This window comes from Parasteatoda tepidariorum, chromosome 6 (genome assembly GCF_043381705.1).
Source record: "Parasteatoda tepidariorum isolate YZ-2023 chromosome 6, CAS_Ptep_4.0, whole genome shotgun sequence".
In the NCBI taxonomy this organism is placed as follows: domain Eukaryota; kingdom Metazoa; phylum Arthropoda; class Arachnida; order Araneae; family Theridiidae; genus Parasteatoda; species Parasteatoda tepidariorum.
Genome location: NC_092209.1, coordinates 19,884,524 through 19,909,880, shown reverse-complemented (window position 1 = coordinate 19,909,880; position 25,357 = coordinate 19,884,524). Strand labels below are relative to the sequence as shown.

At 29.7% G+C, this 25,357-nt stretch overlaps 1 protein-coding gene across 6 annotated transcripts in view; it reads right to left on the bottom strand.

The window, feature by feature from the left end:
• LOC107457213 (alpha-(1,3)-fucosyltransferase C) overlaps nt 1–25,357 on the bottom strand; it is a 76,370-nt gene that overhangs the window by 13,064 nt on the left and 37,949 nt on the right. Inside the window, exon 1 of one of the 6 annotated variants that reach the window (XM_016075319.3) lies at nt 11,974–12,085. The exons of 4 other annotated variants lie outside the window; for them this stretch is intronic. The gene's annotated coding sequence lies outside the window, so the exon portion shown is untranslated. Of the gene's footprint in view, nt 1–6,159; nt 6,360–11,973; nt 12,086–25,357 lie in introns of those variants that run through there. One more of the 6 variants, XM_016075315.3, reaches the window with a different exon arrangement.

Here is a 25,357-nt window from a genome sequence, read left to right as displayed (position 1 = left end):
GTTGTTCGGTCTTAGGCGAAGCGCCATCTGTAGCAATTGTTGTGAACTGCTCAGTTTCTCTTGAACTCTTGTTTGAGCCAGTCGTGGCTTCCATTGTAATAGTGCAATGAATTTGGTTATTTACAATTGTTAAAATAAAATATTGTTTGTTGAAATAATAGTATTTGATGAACCAGCGCACTGTGTACAATCGTGTACAGATATTTTTAAAAAACACATTCTGGTTCAATGCAACTTTTAACGCGTTGAATGCCATGGGGGTCACCGGTGAAGCCAAGATTATTAGAAACACATAATTCAAATAAATTTTTAATATTCTTATATTATTATCGTTACTAGAATGGTTTGAAGAAATTAATGTAATATAAAACAAGCAAAAATAGTTTTATTTATATACAAAGGAGATGCCAACTTGCTCCTTACAGCGAATAAATATTCTCAAGTGGTAGTTTATTAATTGTAATTCTTGGTTCAATAAATTCAATTTAGTAGATTTTTATCTACCACTATTTCTAAACAATTCGTAGACTTATATAATTCATCATTTTTTTCAGATGCATCTCGCTAAACCTGTAAAAAAACAAGCAAAATCTGTCAATTTTACAAATTTAGTTTGTCGTTATTTGCCGTTTGGTCAGACGGGAAAGCCATGTAAAATTAGGGTGGTGTTCAACGTGTTAGTATACAAAATTTCAGTTTTTGTATAAATATGCCTTGGAAAAAATTAATATAGAAGTTGTGCAATCAGAAATATAATGAGAAATGTACAGCAATTTATGCAGTTTTGATTGCAGATGTGGATAATTGAACAAATTAAACTGCAATATTTAAGAAAAAAAACTTTCTGTGGCTTAACGGCAACGAATTTTCCCCAAGTTGGAACTTTTATTAACCATTACCAACAACTATAGCCCACACTAATTCAAGGTATGTTTCAAAATGCTAGAAATGTGAAACTAATTGCTTTTAAGCGTTTGGCAACCACTGTACTTTAAACAACAAAGAGCTAAATTATTTTGCTTCTCTTAGAATGTACTGTTTCAGGTCGCACTGGCTAACATCCTCATAGACAGAAATTTTCAGTCGAAATTTGCTGTTCGGGAAAATCAAGAAAATGCTTAGTTGAAGCTGCGTCTAAGAATAGTTAACAATTTAGTGTTTCTATTTCATCTAACTACAATTATTTTCTTTTTATTTAACTTCCTTATATGATATACTCTACAGAAAACAGGGTAGTGCAGAATCTATAGCGATAAACCCACGATGTAGTAATTAAAAGAAAACGTTTACCCTTATTTATTCTTCTATTAATGCTGAATGTTAAGCACATTAATATGTATTATATCAAACGTAAAAATAAATTAAGAATTAGAAAAACAGAGAATAAATTAAAATATTTAAATCAAATCGAAATTTACTTCAGAAACTAAATAAAAAAATGTACTTGAGTCTTCTTAAACATACTTAATAGAACTAAATTAGACCAAATAAGCAAACTATTACAGAGAAGGTCATAAATTTAAAATAATAAAGGAAAACGATATACTCATCGTTAAGCTAGCAGTGAAATGCTGGGCGTTGCATGCGTATGAGCAAAAATGGTCGCCATTTAGTTATGCTCAGAAAAACAAAAACAAAACAACAAAAGAGAGAGAGAGAGAGAGAGTTGCTTTTTCATGTTCTCGAGAATTAGAGTGGAAACTAATACTTCATTGTGAAAAATTATGTCAGCAAAAATTTTTTTAAATTTCTAATGGGATGATATGGAATTTATTGTTATCTAAGTCATTAAAGAGACTGAAGTTCTGTAGTTTCAGAAAATATTTTTTCAAGTGGTACTAAAAATAATGCAATCATATTTTAAAACCTTACATTTAAATGACTTGCATTTAAATAACTTTGTACGCCACTACGCTAAAAAAAATTTAAACAATGAGTTAAAAAGTGGAAGTTCTTCTTAACCCGTTTTGTCCCGAATTTATATATTGACAGAGATGCCAACTGCTCCGGACACGCCAAAATAATTTATAAAACGGTAAATAACTACAGACTAAATTTTGCAAATACTTAACTAATCTTGTCTGCTTTTTAGAGGGTATAGCGTGACGTAGCTATAAAAAGTGGTGAATTATATAAACCTACTAATAATTTAGAAATTGTGGTAGATAAGAATCTAATAAATTGAATTTATTTAACCAAGAATCACAATTGATAAGCTACCACTTAAAAATATTTATTCGCTGTCCGGAGCAAGTTGGCATCTCTGTATTGAAATGATACAAAAAGTGGTTTTATGTGGTTTAAAGTGGCGTAATATATTATCGAAATTAATTGTTTTTTCTACTGTTAGGGCACTCAAAAAGTCTTTGATAGATCAAAAAGTACTTGCACCTTATAGTTCTAGATCTAATCAGAAATAACTAAATCATTGTGGTATCTGAGAATCTTGTAATTCAACCAGATAAATGAAAATGCTGAAAAAAGTTTCCCACCACAATGAATGTTTTTGAAAAAAGGAACTGTCCTAAATATATGACGCTGGGCGTTAACCGGTTAATGATGCTCATTTAAGTTTCACGAGTTTTTACCACTGGAGAAAAATTCACATAAACCTCCGATTTCGGAGAATATTTTTCTTAGTGGTAGCAAAGTGAATGCATTGATACTGGAATGCCAACTGCACCATTTTTTACTACGAATTTTAAGAAATTGGTAGCGAATTAAAGAGTAGAACTTGTAGAATAAGGGTAATTACGTCCACACTTTAAAGGTGTCACTGATTAAACTGAATAAACGAGATAACTGCAATAAAGTTGCATTTCATATGACACTTTGAATTCTTGATGAGTAGTGCTGATAGGGGTGAAAATGGGCGAAAGCGAGACGGAAAGGAGGAAAGGCTGGTAGTAAAACCATTTCAGTTATAACTAGTTTTCGAGAGAAGTTAACTTATTCTTTTTAAAACTATTCAACAATATCTACTTTATCCTTGAAAAATAAGCAGTTTTATATGTAGGCTAAAATTATACAAAAAATCTTGATAGTTACAGATATTTTATTTTTCTCAACAAAAAAAAAAAAAAAAAAAAAAAAATGCTAAAATGAAACGTCTTTCGTACCAGTTTTTGCGTTTGTCTAGCAAGACACTTTTCCGTCTTGCTAGATAAGGGCTTTCATCCATGAGTGCAGAGATGCCAACTTGCTCCGCTTTGTAAAATAGTATTTTCTAGTGGTAGCGAAATTCAAGTTACTTTTGGTTTAGTATTTTTCCTTTTAAGTAATTTTTTCAGCACTGAATATCAAAAGTTATAAGTATCATATGAAATGCAACGTTAAAGCATCAATCAAGTGGTTACTATATTAAAAAGTAGGCGTAACTGTCAATCTCTAACAAATTTCACTATATAATTTGCTACCACTTTATTAAAACTGTTCCAGAAAGCGGAGCAGTTGGCATCCCTGTGAGTGGTGAAAATAAGTGGAAAATACTGAACTAAAAATAATTAAAATTTCGTTACCACTAGAAAAAAGTTTTTATTAAAGCAGAGCTAGTTGGCATCTCGGTTGATTTTTATACAAATTAAAAGTTAAAAAGAAAATTTGACCACCACTAACAAATGTAAATAATTTAAACAGATGCATAAAACAACCAAGTACCAGATTCTATGAGCACATAGCTGAACTATGTGCAAGTTTCTTCAGAGATGCACTCTCTTGTCATACGTGCAATTACTTTAAAAATTTTGATTTTGAGCTCATCAAAGACAACATAAAATATAGCCCGGCAACCGCCTTTTTCCTATCCGACGGAGTTTTGTCCCGTAAATTTTGTAAATAGCTGTAAATACTTGTAAATAATTTTGCGCATTTATTATGTATTTCCCCTTTTCCCTGGGGCTATGTGGCTACTGTGCACCTGTGAAGCTCGGGGTAATACCTCGAAGGGAGGCGAGGCAGTCTGCCACAAAACCTCTTCTCTCTCTCTCAAACTTGTTTGTTCAATCTCACTACTTCATTTTAATTTTCTCTCAGTAAAAGATACTGAACCCCAACTTTCACCTTTCAGTTGCGCTTCGGCGATTTATTATTTATTTCCACTCAGATGAATTAGTTGGAGCCCCTAGCGGGACTGATGCTAAGATAACCAACACATATGAGTATGAGTACGAGATTCTGAAATTTTTTTTAAGCAATCTTTGTTTTAAAACTTTCTTTTCCAGTTCACCAACATTTGCAAATTATTTCACAAGAAATCTGAAATGTTTTTGGATATGACATACAAAAGCACGAAGTGCGTCAACTGATTTCTCCGAGAAAGAATAATCATTGTGAATCAAGGAACAATTTAACTGGAGAGAGGAGAGTTTTTCAATCAGAAAATTAGATCACTGCTTGTGTGTAAGCGACGCTTTTTTTTTTTTTATTTTATATAAATTTACGAAAAAGACTAAGTAAATTGTTTTTAATAACTGCAAAAACAGCATGCATTTTTTTTTTAAGAAAAGAAAAAGTATGAGGCTCTTAATATCTTCACTTTTTGAGGTAATGGCTGAAAAATTAAGGATGACTTGAGGCAATATAATAAATGACTACTAACACAATAACGTGAATCTTATAATAACCCTTTGCACTCCTATGTCCCCACGGAGGCACCATTAACAAGTCACCGCTTTAAAATTAAGAAATTTTATAGCTTAAAAATTAGCAACTATATTATTCTAAGAATTTTAAAATTGTATTAAAACTACTTTAAATGCTATAGTGCTGATGATAGATCAAACAGAATTTAAAAGCACTCGGAGTGAAAAGGGTTAAAGTCACATTTTTAACACGTTCACGCCGGGGTGACCCACCGGTGGGTCACGCTAGATTTTCTCATCTTGGCGGCGCACCGGAGTAAAAACTGGTAACAAATAAATTTCACTTTTTAGTTTTTTTCCGGGAATAATAAAAATCCATAACTACCAATTGTTTTTAACGGATGCAATTTTTATATCGAATTGCTTCTTCGCCGTTAGAAATTTTCGTACAGTGAATTGTCATTATTGAGAATAGATTAACTCCTCCCGAATATTATCTAATATTGAAATAGTTCTACCAGTATTTTCTCTTCTCCCGTACCAGTATTTTCACTTTTCCCGGCGTGAACGTGTTAAATTGGTAAGGAGAGCCTTTTCCACGCTTTCTCCGTTGGGGAATTAGCAAGTTTATGTATTGTGCTACTATCCAGTATAAATTCCGAGAACTTGTAGAGCAACATCTGAAATATATTCCAAGAAACAGCCTGATGCAACAAAAAAAAAAATGTGGCTTAAATAATGTTACTAGCCCTGCTTCGAAAAAAAATATGGTTTATCTTAATATTTCAAGTCCTGCTGCCAACACTTTGACAGCTTTAAACAGAATATTTGCGTTATTTATCTCATAATCAAATTCAAATTTTTTCGAAACTCTTCTATATAATTATTTAAATTTTATAACGGTGGTTAAAAACATTTCTTAATAATTACATTTTGTTGAGGATGAAATGAGCATAGAACAAATTTTTCTATCAAGTTTAATATAAAAATAAAATCCTCTGAAGAAACAGAGAAACTATACAAATAAATATCGTTAATGAGAGTATAGGGTCGCTTGTCTAGTTGCTCCAGACAGCAAATATATATTTTAAAGTGGTAGTTTATCAATTGTGGTTCTTGGTTTAATAAATTCAATTTAGTAGATTTTTATCCTACACTATTCCTGATTAATTCGTAGGCTTATATAATTCACCACTTTATAGTACTTAAGTCATGATAAACCCTTTAAAAAGCAAGCAAAATTAGTCGAAATATTTACGAACTTTGTAGCTATTTACCGTTTTATTAAAGGGTCAGGAAGTAACGTAGTGCCGAATTAAATTCATAATTTTATTTAAACACATTCAAATTAACAATTTATCAAGCATATTTCTTAAAACGTACTACTGTCATTGCTTCGCTATTAAATATGAATAATTTGAAATGTAAGTCATAGTGGTAGTAACAATTGAATAGATAATAAATAAAGTTCAGCTTTTCAAAAACTCTCCTTATAAATAAAATCAACAATTCAAAATAGGAAAATTATTCTCCATTTCTCATTGCTTACGAACTAAGATATAAGTTAAGCAAATCTTACCTTCAACAAATGAATAATTAATGATAAAATCATGAAACACGATGATAATTAATGATCAAATACGGGTTTTGACAGAGTACATATTCAACATCTAAAGCAAATGACGAACGGGGAAGCAAATGTTACGTACATTTAACGTAACAATACACTCATTTTTTGTTACTCTATTCGATTCATAACATGGCTCAAAGGTGAAAAGAATGAACGATTCCGTTTTATCTTAAAATTAGATAAGATAGGCGTGATTCGAAAGATAGAGTTTGAAGTAAAATTTTCCCCACCAAAAACTTACTTCACTTGAATCGTACACAATTGTTTACTAGTAACATGGAAATAAGATTTTACGAACGACTCTAAAGCTGAGACAATAAAGTATTAATTGCAGAAGCATAAATTGTGAATATTGACTTAAAACGTAATTACTGAAACAGGATGTAAAAAATATTGCGCAAACAACGATTTTTCAATAGAAACTTTTTTATTTTTTGATCGAAGAATAAGATTTAAAAAATAGTTTTTGCGCGTAATTCATTAAAGTGTTGAAATTTATTTGCAACAATAAGCGTTGCCAAACATCTTGAACAAAAAGACTCCTTGGATTTTCTTCCAATTAGTATTATTTTAAAATCGTAAGTAAATACGCATCATTATTGTCCAAAATATCTTTAAAAAAAATGACGATAAAATAAATTAATATTATTTAAGGAAAAATATTGAAGTAAATTGCATAGGTTTTAAGATCAAAAAATAGACTTTCAGATTTTAAGATCTTCAAACACGAATTAGGTAGTATCTAATAATTGCATAAACAGGCCTGTCAACTACTACGCTTTGTGCAAATTATTTTATGGAGTGGTAGACATATAAAAACCAAAGCTTTCGGAATTGCTTTTATTTTGCCAACATTTTAAAACCCTCTCTACGATAGAGCTGAACAAAGTGGCGTTGCATATGAGCTTTTAAATCATATTTATGTAGTGGAAATACGTTCAAATTAATAACAAATAATACACAAATCATAAGTTTAAGTGCCAGAAGAATAAATTTTTACAATGATTTTTTTTTTCATATTTTATCCGAAAATTGATTTTTAAAAAAAAATATCCCACTAAAGTATATTAACCCGTTGAATGCCATGGGGGTCAATGGCGACCGGCACTGAGTTTGTTCGTAAATCCACGGGGGTCACCGGTGACCGACGAAGCCAAGATTATTAGAAACACATAATTCGAGTAAATTTTTAATATTTTTATATTATTATCGTTACTAAAATGGTTTGAAGAAATTAATGCAATATAGAACGCACAAAAATAGTTTTATTTATATACACAGAAATGCCAACTTGCTCCTGAACAGCGAATAAATATTTTCAAGCAGTAGTTTATTAATTGTGATTCTTGGTTTAATAAATTAAATTTAGTAGATTTTTATCACCATTATTTCTAAACAATTCATAGGCTTATATAATTCACCACTTTTCTTAGATATGGCATGCACAGCCCCAGGCGCCCAGATAAATATTGATGATGATGAGATATGGCATGCTAAACCATTTAAAAAACTAGCAAAATCTGTCAAATTTGCAAACTTATTTTGTATCGTAGTTATTTAGAGCCAGACGGGGAAGTCATGTAAAATTAGCGTGGCATTTAACGTGTTAATGATGTATATCAAGATTTTTCCAAGGCATAATAGTTTTAAAAAAAGGTGATAAAAATGAGACTAACGTTGATATTTTAATATATTTGTTACCTCTTCTAGATGTCATTTTTCAAAGCTATATCTCTGTATAAAAATTGTGCAGAAACGGTATCCCTAAAATTGCCAACTTTCTTCGCTTTTGGGGAAAATGTCTTCAGATGGTAACTAAGTTTATATTTAAACGTATGACGACCGGACAGTGTTATGGTCAGGATTTCACATAATAAAGGTCTTGGGTTCGAATCCCGGACAGAACATTAATGTTCATTCATTCTAAGACTATCTGTCCCTACTGTGGAAGCAACGTCAGCCCACCTAATATGGTACCTCTGTAAGAGTGGCCAACAAATCTGCCCTACTGATAAGTGAATGACAGTATTATCAATAGGCTGGGTATTGAAAAAAAATGTTTTAATGAAATGATTCATTATTTTGTAAATTTGATTTGATTTGATTGTTGTTTATTTGATTTGAAGTTATTTTCCACACCACTACAGGTAAATAAATCAAAAGTATTAATAAAACGCAACTTGTCTCAGCTCTCTTTTGATAAAGCTTTTATAATTAGGCAAAACTACCAAATATGCTGAAAGCACAGTTTTTTTTTTAATTCTATGCCACTTAACACCTGACAGACGAAGACGTCATTTGTTTCTTGTGTCAAAACAATAATTGACGTGTCTCCGACGTCTGCGACACATAGATGCAAACTTGCTCCGGACAGCAAATAAATAATTTAAAGTGGTAGTTCATCAATTGTGACTCTGGGTGTAATAAATTCAATTTAGTAGATTTTTATGCACCACTATTTCTAAATCGTTCGAAGGGTTAAATAATTCACCACTTAATGGTAGTTATGCAATGCTATGCCTATTAAAAAGCAAGCAAAAATAGTTAAATATTTGCAAAATTTAGTTCGTAATTATTTACAGTTTTTTTTTTTAATTATTTTGGCGTGAAAGGAATAGTATTTTCTAGACACATTACTTTTGTGCTTAATGATATGTCAAAGGGTTATAAAATCTTTAGAAGCAAGCTTGTTTTTTACAATGTTGCTGCAAAAACGAAGACATCTATGATAGCACGAAATTTAAATTACTGACTAAAACCAATCATATGTCGGAAAGCACACGACAGAAAATATCATAAAATAAAGTAATAGTAGAACTTTTGTTTTGTTCCTTTTGTGTTCTGGCAGACGATTCTTTGCAGACATTCTATTAAGAAACTACCCACACGTCAGAAAGTGATTTTAATAGAACATCTAACACGCCATTTCAATCACATGACAGTATTAAAGTTCTTTTTAACGTACAATATTTTCCTTGTATTTCCTTTTCATGTTCAAGCTACCGTTTCTACAAACACGCGAAAATGGAATCACTTTTAAAATAGTTTAAAATCTTTTATAAAGGAAATAATTTGAAAACAAAATAAAAGCTAGAAGATAAATTTTATTAAGAGATAAAAACATATTGAAAAATAAAACATATTAAAAGATAAAACAGGATAAGAGCATTAACACTTTTTTAAATAATCGCGGCTGCAAAGGTTTTAAATAAATATGTAATTGTTGTTAATCAGTCCTGGTTATCATGGATAGAAAAGTAGCTATAAAAGAAATTATTTTACTACCAGTTTATTCTACGACTAAAAATGTTTTCATTATATATCAAGACGAAAACATGATTTAAAAGAACAGGTAAGAAAATCATTTTATTATTGTTTGTTTTTAGAGAGATAAAAACATTCATGACTATAAAGATTTTTTGTAAAATTAATAAAATCTGTCTAGAACTTTTTTTACCCTAAGAAAAGTAAATAGTTCTGAATTGCTTATAATTAAATCTTATTTAAGTCCTTACAAAATTCAATTAGAAACGAAATGATTTTACTACCAGTTATTTTCCCTTTTGTGTTATACTTTCATCCCCGATTTATTCTCTTTTCCTAATAAATTAAAAGTCTGAGTTCGAACCAGGGCTGAAAGCCTACATGTATCAAGATGAACAAGAGTAAAAACCAGTACGAAGGACCCATTTAGTTCTAGCATTTATTTGAGAAAAATAAATTATCTCTTACTACTGAGAATTTTTTTTTCAAATATAGCTTTTATATAAAACTACTTTTTCGAGAAATTAAAGGTATTGTTGAATAGTTTGAAGAAAAAAATAGATTTACCAGCCTCCAACCCCCCCCCCCCCCAAAAAAAAAAGACNCAACCCCCCCCCCCCTCAAAAAAAAATTTTTTTTGCTGTAGCTGAAATTGCTTTACTACCTGAGTTTCCTCTGTTCCATCTTGCTTTCACTCCTGGTTTGACCCTTGATTACACAAATTTTGAACAAGTTACATTACCAGGTCAGCCAACTTTCTCCGCTTTTTTAAAAATTTATTCTAGTGGTAGATAAGTGTATATTTTAATGTAGGATTTTTTATTCATTTAAACTTATTTTCTACACCACTACATATAAATAATTTAAAAGTTCATATGCAACGTTACTTTGTTCTAAGTCTCTCGTGGTGAGGTTTTCAAAATGTTGCAAAATCAAGGTTGCCAACAACTATGCTTTTTGCAAAATATTTTACTGAGTGACAAACAATTAAAAACTAAATCATTCAGAAATTTTTGTAATTTTGATAACATTTTTAACTCACCCAAGAGGTTTGAAACAAAGTGAGTTTTAATAAAATATTTCGATTTATTTACATGTATTGGTTTAAAAAATAATTTTAAATCAAATTTATCAAATAAAGAATAATACATTTACACGTTGAAAGCCATGGGGGTCACCGGTGACCGGCACTGAGTTTGTTTGTAGCGCCACGGGGGTCAACGGTGACCGACGAAGCCAAGATTATTAGAAACACATAATTCGAGTAAATTTTTAATTGTTTTATATTATTATCGTTATTAAAATGGTTTGAAGAAATTAATGGCATATAGAACACACAAAAATAGTTTAATTTACATACACAGAGATGCCAACTTGCTTCGGACAGCGAATAAATATTTTCAAGTGGTAATTAATTCAGTGTGATTCTTAATTTAATAAATTCAATTTACTAGATTTTTACCCACCATTATTTCTAAACAATTCGCAGGCTTATATAATTCACCACTTTTTTCAATAATATATTATGCTAAACTTTTTGAAAACTAGCAAAATCTGTCTAATATTTGCAAATGTAGTTATTTACCGTGTGGCTAAACCAACACCTCCTACATCAAAAAGCCTCCACACGTTTTTTTTACAAGTAGTTTGCGCAGACTATTTAAAAAGTGAACCGGTTGTGCGCTTAATCACAAGTTGTAGTTTAAAAGTGTCTGAGAGAAATTTGTCATATATATTTGAGAATGGAATCTGTAGTGGTAGACAAGTAAATAAGACAAATCAATCATATTCATAAATTAAGCAAATTTTTAAACATATATTTGCAACCAATTTTTTTATTTCTACTAGATTTTCTATTAAAGGGCTCTTTCGTAAAATGGTTTACCATCATAGGGGTCTGATCGGACTACCTATAAAAAACCGTGTGGAGGCTTTCAGTAGTAGAAGGCGTTGGCTAAACGGGCAAGCCATGTAAAATTTGTGCGTCACTCAGCGTGTTAAAAACATGAACAACTAGGGGAAATTTTTCCGAAGTTGGCAAGCCTGCAAAATTACTAAAAATTCTAGAAGCTTTGATTTTTAAATGTCTACAACTATATAAAACATTTCGCCAAAAAGGTAATTGTTGGAAGGCAGACATTACTAAAGATAATTACAAGCATGCCAAATGCTCCGCTTACTGTAAAAGTTTTAATAAATTGGTAGCAAATTAAATAATAAAAATTGTAGAGTAAGAATAATTATGACCATTTTTAAGCGAATCACCACGAGGCAACTGCAATAAAGTAGCATTCCATATGATTCTTTAAATTTTTGATATGTAGGTGGGGGGGGGGGATTATATAAATTGTCAAATACTAAACTAAAAATAACCTAAATTTCGTTACCAATAGAAAATTTGTTTTTTCAAAGTGGAGCAAGTTCAGTAATCATTATTAAGAGTTTTTAGGAGAAGTGTAAAATAAAAAGGAATTATATTTAATGACAATGCTCACTTACCCCAGTGGTCGGCATACTGCTACAAAACTTCACTCACTCACACTTACTCCAACTTACAATAAGCCACTCTCAAAATACAAAAACATCTCATATAGATTGAAGATCATATTTCTCGTGACTACTGACTTACCGTGACTGCTGACTTACCATGACTTCCGACTTACCTTCAAGGAAATATTTGTTGCACGTAAACACACTTAAAATATTTTTTAAAAAAAAGGGCAGTAAAATCATTTTTTTACAGCTTATTTCTTGGGAGAAGTAAAAAATTCATTAATACCATAATTGGGTATGGAACCCTAAATGATGAAACTTCTTTCAGTAGTACCCCGATTTTGTAAATAATGAAGAATATAAAAACAATGTAAAAGAAAATATGTAAAAACAATTTTAAAAAAAGTATATAATAACTATTGTGAGCATATAAACCCATAAAAGACTCGGGGCTAAAGAGAAAAAAGAAGGGCTAGTTCATTCCTCTCTTAGAACTGAAGCTACGATTTCCCTCCTCATGACGTCACGCCGCACACAGATCTCTGAGATTGCAACAAAGATATTATAAAAACCTTGCATCATTCTCTCAGTAGAAATATTAGCTTTTTATTGATCTTAGCTTTCAAACTTTATACAATTAACACATTATTTCCTTTGAAAAACATAGTTTAAAAAAATTTTCTTGGCCAAAATATTAAATTAAATACCATTTTAAACAAATAAAAATATTTTACTAGTTGTCGTAAATGACGCTATAAATACTTTATTTTAAAATTTTCAGTTTTAACTTTTATTTTATTAACTTTTATTTATATTAACTTTTAATTTTATTAACTTTTATTTTTATTAACTTTTATTTTTATTATTATTTTACTATAAAAAAAGTTTAATGCATATATCGACACTTTTTTAGCTACATATTGTTCGATAACAATAATTTGCAAAGTTGGATTAAATTTAGAATCCTGATTTTAAATTATGCTGTTAATGGCAATTTGTTTATACTTAATCATTAGGAAACAACAAACTTAAACGCTAATTACTGTAACAAAATAATAATTTAGGTTCATAATAATAGAAATTTTACAATTGTTTATAGACGTTTAAATTTAAAAGAATATAATTTAAAAAATCATAAATATTTAGATTAACTACATTAAAAACTACGTTAGGAAATTCGGAGAATTTTAACTATTAATTGATACTTTTCATTTAAGTTTTTATTTTCTTTGACTTCCATTTTTTAACTTTTATCTCTGCCTTTCCTCTTGAAGTAACTGGGCGGTTTCAATTTAGATGGCGAATTCTTATAAACGTTCTGAAAGATAAAATAAGCGTATTGATGTTTTATTCACTGTGAGATATCGTCCCTCTAATTTATTTATAAATTCGTTGATGTCACTTTTTGATTTTCTGTAAGATGTCCCATGCACACTTTGAAAAATGTTCTCAAATTCCTGACACACTTCCATCCATGCTGCTGACGGAACAATTAATCCTCCCTTAGATAAAAGTGCACTTGGTAGAGGTAGAAAAATTTTAAAATCATTCTAATCGGCAAACCAAGCAAACGATTTCTCATATCGTCTTCATAATCTTCTTTCAAGAAATGCTTACTGTATATTCGTGCATATTTAATATTAAATGGGTCATTTCGTTTTCAACGTTAAAGCTATTCTTTACATAGTAGTTCATTTACTTTAGGGAACACGTGGAAAATTATATTCTTTCCTTGTTTCTATCAGAATTTCTTCAAGTTGCAATCGCACAAACTGGCATTTCGTTAATAATTTTAAATATTTGTAATTCATTATGTTGTGGTAAAAACAAGTCCTTACTCTTGGATTCCTTTTTACCCTTTCACGGAACCTAAGAACTGCTGCTATAACATACATAGTAACCACCTTCTTAAGATTTTGCGTAAGAGATTTTTTTTTTTAAATCATAAGTGCTATTTTCATATTTAAAGTGCAACATTTGTGCTTTTTCTATTTAATTTTTAGATGATTTTGATCGCTACTACATTGGAACAACTTGAAAATGAAGAGAAATATATGATAGTTACAGAGTTGCCAAATTGTTCCACTGTATAAATACATATTTTCTAGTGGTAACGAAGTTTAAATTATTTTCAGTTTAGGTTTTTACAGCTTTAATAACTGTTTCACCACTACGCATCAGAAATTTTAAGTATCATATGAAATGCAATCTTATTGCATTCATCTCATGGGGACACTTTCAAAGAGGGGCGTAATTGTCTTTATTTTACAAGTTTTACTATTTGATTAGCCACCAATTTATTAAAACTTTTGCAAAAATCGGAGCAGATGGCATCCTTGTAGTTATATGCAGAGATGCGAACTTGCTCCGAACAGCGGATAACAATTTTCGAGTTGTAATATTTTAAGATAAATGTATGATTTTTGGTTCAGTAAATTCGAGTTATAGGGTTTTTACTCACCACTACTTCGGAATAAATCAAAAGCTTATGTAATACAAATCTTTGTAAACCTTGTAAAGTTTTTTAAAACTTTAAAAATATTTAACCGAAAATCAGCAGATTTTAGCATATTTTGACGTGAGAATTTGCATAATATTAGACAGATGTAGCTAATTTTTTTAAAAGGTGTAATATGGCATATCCAGAGATGCCAACTTGCTCCGGACAGCAAATAAATATTTTCGAGTGGTAGTTTATAAATGAGTGATACTTGGTTTAATAAATTCTTAGTTTAATAAGGTTTTTATCCGCCACTCTTTTTAAATAATTCGTAGGCTTATGTAATTCGAAACTTTGCTACAGCTAAGTCATGCAATGCAGTTTAAGAAGTATGTTAAATTACTCAAATATTTGCAATCTTTAGTTGTATACCGCTTTTTAAATTATTATGGCGCGTCTGGAGCAGTTGGCATATCTGTTAATAGTGGTGAATTATATAAGCCTACAAATTGCTTAGAAATAGTGGTAGTATTAAACCAAGAATCACAATTGATAAACTACCACTTAAAAAAATTTATTCGCTGTTCGGAGCAAGTTGGCATCTCTGTGTAAATATATGAAACTATTTTTGTGTGTTCTATATTGCATTAATTTCTTCAAACCATTTTAGTTGCGATATTTATACAAAAAATTAAAAGCATTAAAAATTTACTCGAATTATGTGTTTCTAATAATCTTGGCTTCGCCCGTGGCGCTACGGACAGACTCAGTGCCGGTCAACGGTGACCCCCATGGCATTCAACGTGTTAAAGAGTAAGAGTGGGCAGGTATGTCACAATCTTATCATGCCTTATGGACAAAAACTGTTTTTTTCTTTTTTAGAAAAGTACGGATAGCTGCAAATGCGGATAACTGGATAAGGCAATAACTAAATTAATAATTTAAACCAATACGATCGGAAGAAAGTTGAATTAAATAAATATGCAATTTAAACCTTTGATAATTTTGTCATTAAAATGAGGAGTTTACGAATGATATTGCTTCATATGATCAATTTACAGGATTTACAAAACCTTGTTAGATGAAACACTACTAATGCATAGATCGTTAAAAAAAAGCCGATGACATTTATTTTTTCGCGTTGAAAATAAAGAATTTAAAACTAAAATTTCAGGCAAGTGAGCAGTCACCATAAAAAAACGTCAATTAAAAAAGGATTCAGCTAAATAAGAACATTTACTAAAGAAATCAATATCAACATATAGTTTAAGCGCAAATTATTTCGATTTAGACCAAAATTAGCATTTCGTTGCCAAAAACAACTTTTTTCTTCCGGGACACAGAAAGAAACAGGAGAAACAGAAAAGACTGAACCTAATTAATGAAACTGGATGAAATGGAAGAACCAAAATTAGACTAATAATAGTTAATAATAATAATAGTTGCAAATATTACAACAATAGCTTAAATTTAAACACTTAAAACTCTCCTAACCTATATTAGAAAAAAAACCTGAAAAACGCATATCAGAAAGTTATAGGTTTTTCATTTTAAAAAAACTATTTTCATATTGAATAAATAATGCCAAGAAACTAAAGCGGTAAGATATTACTTAAATAAAATCTTCATTCCCTTAAAAAATATACAAAATGGAAATAACAGTCGACATGTTTGTGAACCGCTATTTCCATTTTGAATACTTTCGAAGGGAATAAAGGTTTTATTTAAGTAATATTTTCATATTTTAGCTTTAGACAGAATTTTGAAATTTTCAAGAGTCGATTTGTATGTATATATATCTNATAGATAGATAGATAGATAGATAGATAGATATAGATAGATAGATAGATAGATAGATAGATACAAGTAATAACTATATATCTGAAAGCATGAATGAGTTTCAAAAGAAGTAAAAACAAGGAAAAACTATTTAATGTTTATTTTCCAACACTACGCACATTTTTTTGTAACAATCACTTCAACAACGCTTTAGAAAGCAAAGCATGCCATATTCCGGCTGTAATAAGTTTTTTTTGTGACATTCACGACTGAATCGCGTTTCCGAGTATTTTATTTACAATGGGCGGCTATTTATGCACGATAAATAATAAATAAAGGAAACAAAACAATCATCACGTGAGGGGCTCAACAAAAGTTGTAGTTGATATTAACATATATATTACCTACTAAAGGAATTATATGTATTGTGCAAGTGACAAATATTTCATTTTGAATTGTTCAGAATCGATCTAAACAATTTTGTTGTTTTCTGGTACCACATATTATCAGAAAATAACATAATTGTTTAGTAGTCAAAATAAAAAGTCAAAAATTAAGTTTAAGTCAGTTAGGTAGTCAAAAATAGTCTTAACTATGAGTATTGAAAAAATATAAACAGGACCTGGACATGAGTATTTTGTTTTTGCTCTTTAATCATCTGCATATATGTATACGTTAATATTTGAATCTTTGTTTAGCACAGTTGATTTACTATGATTTTAGCTACCACTACGCATAAATAATTTAAATAAATTTATTAAGTCACATCAACAGCACGCAGGGCTGTTAACATCTAACGCTTTTTAGTAAAACTTTTTCCAGAGGTAGCCAAGTTCATACTCTTAACAAGCCTGCTAACCACTACACTTTTTGCAAAATATTTCATAGAGTGGTAGCCATTTTAAACCCAAAGCTTCAAGAATTATTCGTAACTCTGCCAACATTTTAAGAGCCTCACCACACAATAGCTAGAACAAAGTGTCGTTGCATATGAACGTTTAATTCATTTGTATGTAGTGGTGTCAAAAATAAGTTTAAATGAATAAAAAATAATACATTGAAACCTAAACATAGCTACCACTAGAATACATTTTTACAAAAAGTATAGAAAGTTGGCAGCCTTGCCCTGATGCATGATTCTTTGTTTTGTAAATTTTATGTTAAGTTTTTTTCCATATCACTTTATGTAAATGATTCGAACGTTATTATGAAACGCCACTTTGTTCCATCCAGCACTCTCGTTTTGAGCTTTTTAAGATGTAAACAAAATTGCAAAAAATTCTGAAAGATTTAATTTTTAATAGTCTACTACTCTATGAAATATTTTACAAAAAGCGTAGTAGTTGGTAGACCTATATCCGTCTCATAAACCTAAATTATCAATACATTATGGTGGAAGAAAATCTTTTAATTCTATTTGACAAAACTTTAACCAAAATATGTATTTTTGAAGAAAAAAAACCTGTCCTATAAATACTTGCTTGGCAACTACTACATTTTTGGTAAATTGTTTAATAGGGTAGTAGACATTTAAAAACCAAAGTCAACATTTTAAAAACTTCACCACGATGTGCTGGAACAAAGTGGCACTGCATACGAAATTTTAAATCATGTAATCGTAATGGTGAGAAAAATAAGTTTAAATGAATAAAAAAAATAATACATTAAAACATAAACGTAGAATAAATAAATTTAATAATTTTTTACAAAAAGTGTAGAAAGTTGGTAGCCCTGAAAATATGACGCTGAGCGGTGAATCGAATATGTTAGCAGACTTACTTGAAAAGACCATGATAATGATGTTATTTACAAAACCATGGGGCACAGTATGGGTTCTCAGACCTTTGATTGGTAAATATTCATAAATGTCTCTACATCTAAAGAGATTGATATGTATTCAAGGAATTCGTCCAAGTCTTATGCTTCTCCAGCCCGAGGCTTTGCACCAAGAATCTTCAACAAAATCTGGGATGCCAACTGCTTCGTTTTTTGTAAAAGTTCTAACAGCGAATTAAATAGTAAAACTTTTAGAATAAGGATAATTACATCTACTTTTTAAATGTGTCACCACGAGATAATTGCAATAAAGTTACACTTCATATGATAGCGCGATTTTTTGATATGCAGAGATGGAAAAATTATTTAAAATCAAAAACACTAAACTAAAAATAACTTATCACCAGAAAATAATTTTTTTAAACGGGGCAAGTTGGCACCTCTGCAAAATTGATATTCAAAATGAAATCCTAAGATTCATTAGAAACATTTCCCATTGGGTAAGAAATCAAACAATCAGAGACGACCTCAAACATTCTACATCAGAAAGCCTCCACACGCCTTATAAGTAGTCTGAATTCTTATACGAAAGCCTTATAAGAGTCTGAATTCTTATAAGAAAGCCTTATAAGTAGTCTGCGCAGACTATTTAACAAGTGAACCAAATGTGCACATAAACCCAAATTCTATTTTCAAAATCTTCTTCTTCTTTAGTTATGCTAGCTGGGCACCTGGGCCGCAGGGCGGCTCCTATCCCGTCCATCGTGAATTATTTAGTATTGCGAGAGTTCTTTGTGGTCAACAGGCAGTGTAATAGCTAGGAAGGGGATTCAAGCACTTTGCTTGAATAAATAAAAAATTATGAAAATAAAACAAAGCAGTTTGTTTTAACCCTTTCGCAGCGGAAAGGGACATGTGCTGTCCCAGTCTAACTAATCAAGTTTTTCTGAGTACCTATCCATCAATAGATATCTGCTCTTTCATCTAAATTGAAGAATATGTGGTGGAAAGGAAGGGAGGTTGTTGAATCTGAAGGTAGGTGGATCTGTGATTAAGACATTTGTTGAGGCTATTATTTATTTTGATGATTGTGATATAAGGCGTCCGGTGTAAAGTGAGAGGCTATTGGTCTGAATTTTGTAACTTTTTTTCTAGAATATCTGGTTGAAGTTCACTGTATTGCGTTTTACAGCCTGGTCAAAGAAATCTGCATTTAATTTGTGGATATATTGCGATAAAGTCGGCGTTGCATATAAACTTTTAAATCAACTATATATAATGCTGCCAACTCTCCCGCATTTTGCGGGAGTTATTATTTTTATATTTAAAGTGGTAGCAAATATATACTATTTTTTCTTTTATAAATTTAATTTTTAAATGATTTTGATCACCACTATTCTTACAAAAATTAGGCTTATATATTAATATGCGTTACTATCATGGTTGTCAACTTAATTTTTTTCAAATACAACTTATTTGTTTGCTTAAAATTGAAGTTTTAATTCCATTTTAATACCACTGGGATAAATGATAATGGAAGGGATTAAAAGTTGGCACGTCTGATAATGGTGTGAAAAATAAGTTTAAATGACTAAATAATAATACAGTAAAACATTAACTTACCTACCACTTGTATAAATTTTTACAAAAAGCGTGGAAAGTTGGCAGCCCTGCGCTATACATCACTGTTTACTCTCTCTCGGGTAAAAACGCAACCCTAAGGGTATATTATAATATTTTTATAATTGCGAATAAAAACTGTAATCAGATGATTTTCTTACCAGTTTTTTTTTTTTTATACTTTTGAGTCTTTCTTTGCCCTTTCTTTGCCCGGTATGACACCAACAAAAAAATATTTATTAATGGCTGTAAAACAGTTATAAAGAAAGTTTAAAAAAATGCTACTAAGTTTTCTTTTATCTTCTGTCAAGTTCTTCTTAAGGCAAATTCTAAGTTATTCTATCAAAAAAAAATTCAAGAAAGATAACTTGCACAGCTGCCAATTTTTCTGTAATTCCTGATTAGAAACAAAGCTTTTATCTAACTTGTTGCAGATTTTTCATATCGTATAAAGGATAAGATACAGAGATATGTATGCGGAATTCAGACCATTATCAGTTGCTTGTTAAAGTAACAAATGCAAAATTTGAATTCATTAAAAATAACAACAGCCGTAAAAAATAATACCAATTGTTGGAAATTCATGTCCACAGTTAAATACGAAAAAAATCTATAAAACTAATGCCACTATCGATTTTTTTTGCCGATTTAGTTGTGAAAGTCCGATAATTACGAACTTGCGTTTTAGGCTACAAGTTTATTATAAAACACACGCAATAATAAGGAGATAATTTATTCGAAACTTTATGGAAATACAAGACAGAAAATAAAATCATTTGTAAAAAAATAAATTTAAAAATTTCTTTTTGAAAAAACACCACGTTTACATTTTAATCAATATGTTCTTGATAAAGTCACATAAATAAAATTCTTGTTCAATCAGTATTTCTCTTACAAATTATTTCAAATTGTTTTTTTGTTTTTTTTAATTGTTTACACGAGAGTGAATTTTAAACAACGTTTAACTGAAGGCATTTTAATGGCAATTTTTAAATAATTTACAGTCCTCCTTAGAGTAAATAAATATATAAATTAGCGATAACCATAACTTTGAAAAAAATATTGTAGTAAACAATTATTTTTACTCTATAATAAACTTAAGATGTGTAAAAAGTAGAATGAAAATTCAACAGATTTTCTGGTTTTTCTCTTGTCTGAATAAAAAACCTAATTCAGCACTTCATGATGTCTGGTAAAGAAACATCTTACCAAATTCTGATGTGATCTTTTCAATTTTAAATGAAAATTGTCTGGTAAAGAATTATCTTTTCAACTTCTGACGTGATCTTTTCGATTTTAAATGAAAATTGTCTGGTAAAGAATTATCTTTTCAACTTCTGTGTGATAATTACAATTTTAAATGAAAATTATCTTTTCAATTGTTACGTGATTTTTGATACTTAAAATGAGAATTATCTTTCTTACAATTATCTTTTTATCTTTCTTTCTTATCTCTTATCTTTTTATTTTTTTATCTTTAGTTTACATTTTAATCAATATTTCTTGATAACGTCACATGAATAGAATTCTTATTCAATCAGTATTTCTCTTTCAAATTGCGTTTTTTTTTTAATTGTTTACATGAGAGTGAATTTTGAACAACGTTAACTAAAGACATTTTAATGGAAATTTTTAAATAATTTACAGTCCTCCTTAGAGTAAATAAATATATAAATAAACGGTAACCATAACTTTTAAAAAAATATTGAAGTAAACAATTATTTTTTTACTCTATAATAAACTTAAGACATGTAAAAAGTTCAATGAAAATTCAACAGATTTTCTGATTTTCTCTTGTCTGATTAAAAAATCTAATTGAGCACTTCATGATGTCTGGTAAAGAATTATCTTTCCAACTTCTGATGTCCTTTCAATTTTAAATGAAAATTGTCTGGTAAAGAATTATCTTTTCAACTTCTGATGTGATCTTTCAAATTTTAAATGAAAATTGTCTGGTAAAGAGTCATCTTTCCAACTTCTGATGCAATCTTTTCAATTTTAAATGAAAATTATCTTTTCAACTGTTATATGATTTTTGATACTTAAAATGAGAGCTATCTTTCCTACTTTCATGTGATTTTTAGTAGTTTTATAAGTTCAGTAGTTTATATGATAATAATTTTCCTACTTTAAACGTAAACTAAATTTCCAATTTTTTAAATAATATTTTGAAATATTTATAAAAATAATATTTTGAAATTCTAATAGGTTTCTATCTGATTTAAAGAAGCATTGATTGATCTATCATGCATTTAGTTTATTTCAAACATCTTTACTTTTCTAACTGAATCTTTAACCGCTACAAAAATAGTTTCTGAATTTGTTTAGATTGATAAATTTAAAACGCTCTAAAACATTTTCAAAACTTAAAAATTTCTTAGAAGCTGAGATTCTAGTAATTATGCATCTACATGTAAAAGAAACACTAATTTTTATCTAATCTTAACAGATAAAACAAGGTGCGTAGCCAAATCTCTCAACGAAGAATAAACACCTTTAAAGAACTTTTTAAGCACTCAAAAATAATTTTAAGCACTATATACATTAACAAAATGGAAAATAATTTTCAAAGACTTTACATGATCATGATAAAAAAAAACTCTTTTCTTGATTATTTCAGCCACCATAAAAAAATCGAGAGATTTTTCAGTTCGATTTCAGAGGATGGAAAATGAAGCCTGAAACTGAAAATATCTTTCAATTCAACAAATATGTTAACAAATATTTAACACGTTTGGCGCTATTATACGTTACGGACCGACGGTACGCCGAAATGGATTGTAAAAACGTTGAATAAAACAATGTGAAAACAACGCTTTTGCATAATACGCAGCGAAAATCGACATGCTAAAGAAAAAAATCACATTTTCGAAAAGGGAAAATTAAGCATTTTTTAAAAACACGCCATTAAAAAAGCAATTTTAAGGGCTTTCAAGAAACGAAAATCGAAACCAAGCACGTTTTGAAAACGCTACGCACCGTGCATAATATTTAATACGTGCTAGTTCAAACCATACTAAAGTTTCAATTATTATGTGCGTCCAGTTTTATTGTAAACAATAAAAAAAATTGCTATTCTTTTATAACATTTGCTGTAGTTAACGTGCTGATAGCAATGCATAGAAGATTATAACGCAAACGAATAAAGAACACTATAGTTTTGAAATCATATTTAAAGGTGGCAAAAGAAAATTATATGTAGTTAATTAATTTCTATGTCTGTGTTTTTTAAATCAAAAAGAAAATTTTTGAAACTTAAAATCTAATAAATTGCAATAAAATATAATTAATTCCTTTTAGTTTGAAATAGTATTACTTACTCAAAATATTTAGAAACATTTCAATGTTGCCAAATGTAACAGTTTATGGACGAAACAAAGAACTTTTAATTGAATGTGAATCAGTATGGTAAACCAAGTTAGAATGGATTGGCGATATTCTCCGTCTCCAAACAGACACGCAATTATACCATTAGACAGTATATTCCATCAAAAGTCCAATACTTAAATATAAAATCGATGCCAACTTCATATGCAGTTATATTTTACTTGGAATCGAACACACAGTGACACGAAATTTTCTTTTAGTTAAATGTATACTGTATGTTTCGAACTACATAACATGAAAATTTAATTTGAAAATGACGATAGCACAAACGGTTTTGCAATTTAAAATACAAATCGATTTTATAAATACACATACTTTTATGAAAAGTATGTGCGTTTTAAAAAATATGCATGCATGTTTTGTGAAGAATGTTTCGAACTCAGAATTTTCGATGCGTTGATAATTAATGGAGTTCAATTGAAGGCATTGATTGAGTCCAATAATAAAGCGAAAGACGATGTAATAAAATTAATTTTGATCAAGTATTAGTTAGATTTAAAATAGTTTAGCTGGATAACTAATTTTTTATTACATTGACTGTCTATTACATTACTGTCTCTGAGAAGCGATTTTAAATTTTTTTGATCAAACTTGATGATTAATCTTCTTTTAACGGAAACCGAACTTCATAAAAAAAGTATATAAAAAATAATTGCGAACGTATGCAATAATAATATAGTATTTTGTTATAAGATCATTTAATCAAACGAATAATTTTTTTTTTCATCGTTTTATCATTAATAATCATAAATCAAATTTCATATCCCACCATATATGGCAACGTTACTTTTAAAAAGTAACGAGTAAAAAGTACAAGTAAAAGTACAAGTACTAAATAAAAAAAGTAACGATTTAAAAGTACATTTCTAGGAAATCGAAAATTCAAAGTAACCTAAAATTTTATTGAATAATATTCTTATGTTCTTCAATGTTTTTGCACCACTATATATTTGTACCATATATTTGCTACCACTGTCTTATTTTTTATTAGATTTTCTATTGAATGGTTCTTTCGTAAACTGGTTTACTTTCATAGTGGTCTGGTCAGAAAACCTATAAGAAACCGAGTGGAGGCTTTCAGTTATAGGAGGTATCAGTTAAACGAGGACTTCAAAGAGGTTTACCCTTAGTTAGATACACCCAGTCATTATTTTTTTCAAAAAATTTATTTTAACACCATATTGCATGTATTTTAACATTTGTATCAATAGCAGATCGCCATCACTCTTAACTGATTTAACACATTATCCTCAAGAGAATGAAGATACCTTTTGTATATCTCCAAATCTGCGTTTTCTTAATAATATTCATAATCACAGTAAAAGATTTTGCCAGACATTCCAAATACGAGTGGTATTAACTATTAAATAATCCCAAGAAATTGAAGCTGTAAGACATTACTGGATTAAAATCTTCATTCGCTTCAAAAATATACAAATTGGAAAAAACAGTCGACACGCTTCAAGCGCTCAAAAACAAGCACCCATTTTTAAAACTTGCCAAACGTGATAGAGAAGAAACAAAAGTGATTTGAAATATAAAACGTTAAGTGAGAAACAAAATTAGAAAAACTACAGTAGCCGAGACAGAAAAAAGATGAAAAACAGAATAAACACAGGGCATGAAAATGCATTGCCCTTCTCACTGTGGTTTTTCTTCTTCTGTTTCTCTCTCGGCTACCATGGGTTTACTAATTTTGTTTCTCATCTTAATTTTGCCATTTTTCGTAAGCAACTTTTTTATTTATATTTCATATCACATTTCGTTTTTCCGCATTCACGTCTGGCAAGTCTTGAAAATGGGCTACTGTTTTTGAGAGCTTGGAACAAGTAGTATTAACTATGATATATTCTAATCACTCACTTTCCTTTTTTTTTAAAAACTTTGAATGAACTTGAAGAATTGGAAGATTTTAAATTCATGAACGTTAAAAGGAAAGTTATCTTTGACTTTATATCCAATTACAAATATCTATACAATTATTATATTATGCAAAAATAATATCTAAAGAGTTCCCATTCTAATGCTAGAGCTTGTCAAAAAGTGACGCTTCTTTTTCAAAGCGCGGCTAAGTGTCAACACTCTTCGATCAATAGATATTCAACGATATCCACTTTCGAAATAAGTTTGGTACAAATTGGACAGTAAGTTAATCGTTTTCTTAGACTGCAGTGCAATAATTTTTAATAGATACAATTATTTTTAATTATCTGGTATTTGTTTTAATTCTATTAAGAGCTTGGGTGAAGATTGGCGTTATCTTACCATTTGCGTATTATTGGCGTTAGTTAAAAGACTTAGAATCGTCTAGAAAATTTTAAGTTTATGCACAAATGCGCAATATAACTCTTTCGAAGTAATAATATCGAACTAACATAACTAATATAT